The following is a 5,195-nucleotide window of genomic DNA, read 5'->3' on the forward strand; positions in this document are numbered from 1 at the left end:
TAATATATGAATAATACTGTGAAGCACAGGTAACGTTACATGTACGTTCATAAAAATGAGAAAAAAATCCACCAAAAGAGTATTATTTACATCCAAAACAATAATAATGTGCACGAACATAAATTATAAATTCACAGAACTAGAAGAAAGGAGCAACATGGCAAAATTACCTAATAATTCCACTTTTTTATATACATGTAATCACTATAGAAGCATACTCTAGCAGTTTGTTCATGTACCGTTTAGTTGCTCAAACAATTCCACTCTATGTACATTTTATATATAAGACTGCACTGCAGTTCAGTTGTCCAGTCAGCACAGTGATGAGCTGACTCGCTTCATGGTTCAATTCTGTTCACCAAGCTTGTCAAGAGGGTTTCCTTCGGGTACACCGATTTCTCCCACAACAAAAGAACACACGTTCGCGATATATATCGTGCCAGATGTAATGTTGTAATAACAAGCGTTTTTAAATCATATTTATTTATTTAAAAACCGTATTATGTTCATCACAGTTCTTGTATTAATCGTTTACAAAGAAATTCTACATCAGTTAATCCTGAACACCTCCCTTTAAGTCCAGGTGTTTTGGTTGGTCTGGAAGGTTTTCGTAATCGGATTCCCATTCCGTGAGAAGGTCATTGGTAGGCTTGTTTGCCGATTTGGCAAAGTGTAATCCAGCCTCCATCCAATTAGCGGCCAAACCTTTGTGACCTGTAAATATGAACATTTTATACCAGATTAATTGAATAAAAACTGTTTTCTGATTGGCTGAAATTCACATTTTGAGAATAGGGCCGGGGTTTTCTGATTGGGAAAATGCCGCATTTGACTGAAACTAGGAATTCCATTTTTTTTTATAGAAATGAAAAGAATGCTTTTAAAATAGACAGAAAAGATACAAGAAAGAGATAAAATGCATTTTTTTTTCAAGAATACACCAACTCATCCATTCAAAAATGTTCGGGGAAAATGGAGAAACTACAAAATGTTTAAAAACAGTAAGCTACTTTAAGTATAATCTAAATTTCACGCGCATATCGGCATAACGAAATTTGCATATCACGAGACGTTCTGTACCTAAAACTATATGTTACTTAATATACCATTGATTTGCGTTTTTTTACTAAGACGTATGTGCTTTGTATAAAAAAACTGAAAACACTGATTTTATCATTACTTTAATCTATGACAAAGAAATTGCAAAAACTACAGTTATAGTATAAAAAGGTATGTTGGTTTACTCCGGTTAAGTAAAGAAAAAAATATCCTAGCTAATCCACACCTGAACCACAAGAGCACCGGGACCTTCATATATGCAGTTGATATTTTGATATGTTAACTATACATTGATAACATCACGTGATAATGTCAATAAACCAATTACGCAACAGAGCTGTTAACTGTTTTATGAAAATTGAAGTCTTCAAAAGCGATATTTGAGCAAATGTCAACATTTGCTAAAGGGTTTCAAATTTTAGTATCTTAGTTTTAACACTCCTAATGATTTGCAAAACTTTATTTCGCCATACACAAAAAAAGTACATTTTACAAAAACATGAGCAAATGCCAATCTGCGCTTTTTCACTAAACAAGAATGCTAATTTGTTTTCGAAAATAATCACATTTATTTTCTAAACAGGAGCTTAATTTCTATTAGAAAATGTACAGTATTTCTCTAATAATTTCTTAAGTAAATTCAGGAAACTGCTCAGGCATTGCTTGCAAAGCGCTATGCTCCGCTCACCTCATCAGCATATAAGGAGTCAGTGATCAAGTTTGGAATTTCGTTGGTATTTACAGACATCTAATGCCGCCGTTTTAGGCGAGCTAGGACGGTTTCCATTGTCAGTTATTTGTAAAGAAAGGGCATTAAAATATTGGATAAAAATTAATATGAATCCTAATTCATTAATGCACCATGTGTTAACAAAACAATCCAATATTTATCATAATAATAACATACGTCCTACTAGCAAAAAAATATGGCACCCAGCTATGTCTGATTTGTTAAACAGAATGGGTTATGGTAACTTGTTAATTTTAATACAGATTTCAATTATTTTCCTTTGTTAACCCAAAGATTAAAGTATAATTTGTTTGGTATAAAAGGAAATGTTCGAACATTCAGCTTCAAAGATCAGTAAAATGTTTGATAAACGGGATAATCGGTAATAAAAGGTAAGTTGTTAATTTCCAATTATATATTATATAAATTTATAAAACATTTCTTTATTTTTTTTTAACATTTTTTGACATAATTTACTGAAGTCCAGTGTTCTGTTTTGATCAAGGCAAGTACATGTAAACAACAAAGGAATTTAAAAGTAGTTCTGAAAGTTGATATTTTCACTCCTTATTTTAGAGTGAATAGATATTTTCTCTGCTGTTATTTCACTGTTAAAACCCCATATTTCATCGTAAAGCATGCAAAAAAACGTTATGTTGTAAAAAATATGTTAAAAATGAAATAAAACATGATCCCTAACCACCCGGATGGAGATATTTCGCATCAAATGTCTGCGGTATAATGTAGGAGATATGTGGAAAATGTTTCATACACGTAAAGTCCATATCTTGGTGCGTGATCGCCTGATAAAGCTTACCTTCAAAATTTGGATACAGCGTATATTCCTCGAATTTCCAGGAATGATAGATGTGCCATATGGACCACACCCACCTGCCTTTCCCTGGGACTGGAACGTCTTAAACCATTCAGTCATCACATTATCAGGAATGTAAGGCTGGAATGTCTTGTCTTGATTTACTTTCGAAAACCACTCCAAGAAGTGAATCCAGTTGTCTCTTTTTGGCGAAAAACCCCACGTTCCTAGGACGGGGTATAAGAATACTAGACAGCCTTCAGGACCTTCTAATGTTTGGCTTGAATAACCTATTCCATGCTTTATTGACATTCCCTGTAATGCAAAACCGTTAATTTCAGGTATGCTGTCATATTTATTGTGCACTAATTTTAAATATTTGTAAAAATGAGGAGATACTGTGAGGTCATCCTCAAGAATCACGGCGATTTCAAAACTGTTCGCTATTAGTTTCCAAGTCGTGAGCCATTCTCTGTAAATTCCGACATGTTGCGAATGTTTTAGGACCTCATAATGACCGTGCTTGAATACAAATCCTTCAGCAGTTTCAACTGTTAATGAATCAACATCCCCCGTCTTAGATCTATCAATCCACACCTCCAGTTTGATGTTATCACCATCAAAATTGGCTTCGTTGATAGAATTGAGTATCTACGTAACATGGATTGAGCACGGTTGTATACGATTAACAGTATCCTCAAGCCATACTGAGTGATCGATGAAAGAGAAGAAGTCACTGTATGCTGTGACGACGTATTCATCGGAATCCCTTTTGACCTGCCTTTATTTTGGATAACTTTGTAGATTGGCGTCTTTCTGATTCCGGAAGCAATGGAAGGGATCCGCTGATTGCATCCCACAATAAGCGAAACCACAAACATAACTAAGCATACGTTCACAATAATACTCATTTCACCCCTCATTCTTGTTGTCTATTGATTATTCACCAACTTGCGGACTCTTAGTTTTCGTTAGCAAGTTGAAGCAATGACGGAACAAAACGCATATGGTAATACTTTCAACGATGTCTCAAATACCGAGTGAAAATTTATCTCGACCAACCTCATTAGCGGGCTGCTTAATGCATGTGCATGTTTTTATGTGCATGCATACATTAAAACTTGTATTCCGAGCGAAGTTTATTCGATTCGTCCAAAAATGTAACGTCGATTATGAGATCCTATCTCTTTAAAACTTTGGACATTACCTTTTGTGTGGTTCTATCATCAGTCAATATGCCAATTTTCCACAATTAAACTCAAGCAGCTCGTAAGGACACGACCTTCTCACAAAGTTTACAATATCACATAACTTCCTGTTGTATTTGTCCAGTTAAGAGCAATCGATTCAAGTTTAATCTTTTATAACTCATTCCAGCAATACATGTACTTAGCTACAAATTAAGTCAATTTTTTTTCTGACTTAAATTAATTTCACATTTCTTCACCAACCCATATTACTCGTTTATCTTTCTTTTAGATAGCCTTAGTGTCTATTTGTTTATTTGCATTATGCCGTTAACAAAAAATATGTGTGTTCAAAAGCATGAGATGTAACTTAATAAACTTGCGTTTAAATATTTTATCAGTATGTGTAAAGTAATATATATACTGGTTATTTTCGTAACAGTCCGGGATTCCGAAGACCTCAAATATCATCGAGGGACACCAGAACCTCCAAGTCAAGTGTATCGTCGGGATACCATAATGTTCAGGGAGAAAAGTTAGATAGGAACCATATATACATGATTATCAAAAGCAGACAATTACATAGCTTTAAGAATCTAAGAAAAAAAACATATGTCTTCAAGCAGACATTTATAACTGAAAGTAACTATAGAAACCTCGTAATCACTAGGAAATATAGTTAATATGAACAAAAGGTTCAATAAACAGAATCACTTTTTTATCTTTCAATTGAATTGAGGCACTCCGTGGGGTTTTAAAGAGGTAACAGACAACCATTATTTTTGTTTATAACACATCACGAACTATTTTAAAATGAAATCTAGCCAATCGATTGCTTAGTTGGCGTATAGTGAGGTATTTCTTACGTTCCCTTTACTGAAACAATATACGCATGAGCACGTAAATTGATTCCCCGCTTTGAGTTAGTTTACATGTTTTAAGATGAAGGATTCATATGCTGTTATTGATTTTTTTTTAAAAGGTACTCCCTTGATCGTGCTGAAATTTTGTCTGCAGAGGTAAAAAAACTTGTACTGATTTTATTAAACGCTTCCAGCAATGGTGTAGACAAGTGTAAGTCCACTCCAGTTGTCCTGTGTTGTTTAGTCACATGTTTGTCCATGAACTTGTCATGTTCTGAGTGTATGTATGTATGGTGTGGTGTTTTTGTGGTTAAACAAGTTTTATATCTTTATGTTACATTCTCATTGGTTCTTATTATGACTTAACCGCCCTTTTTTCTGGCGACTTATAGGCATTATGTTATTAGCACTAATGTTTGTCCATGAACTTGTCATGTTCTGAGTGTATGTATGTATGGTGTGGTGTTTTAATGGTTAAACATGTTTTATGTTTTTATCTTACATTCGCATTGGTTCTTATTTATGAACCGCCCTTTTTCTGG

The 5,195-nt window shown here is 34.1% G+C and overlaps 1 pseudogene; it reads right to left on the minus strand.

Moving 5' to 3' along the window:
- Window positions 1-553: 553 nt before the first annotated feature.
- LOC128216272 (uncharacterized) lies at window positions 554-3,484 on the minus strand (annotated as a pseudogene).
- Between the last annotated feature and the right edge of the window lie 1,711 nt (window positions 3,485-5,195).

This window comes from Mya arenaria, chromosome 14, assembly GCF_026914265.1.
Source record: "Mya arenaria isolate MELC-2E11 chromosome 14, ASM2691426v1".
Lineage (NCBI taxonomy): Eukaryota > Metazoa > Mollusca > Bivalvia > Myida > Myidae > Mya > Mya arenaria.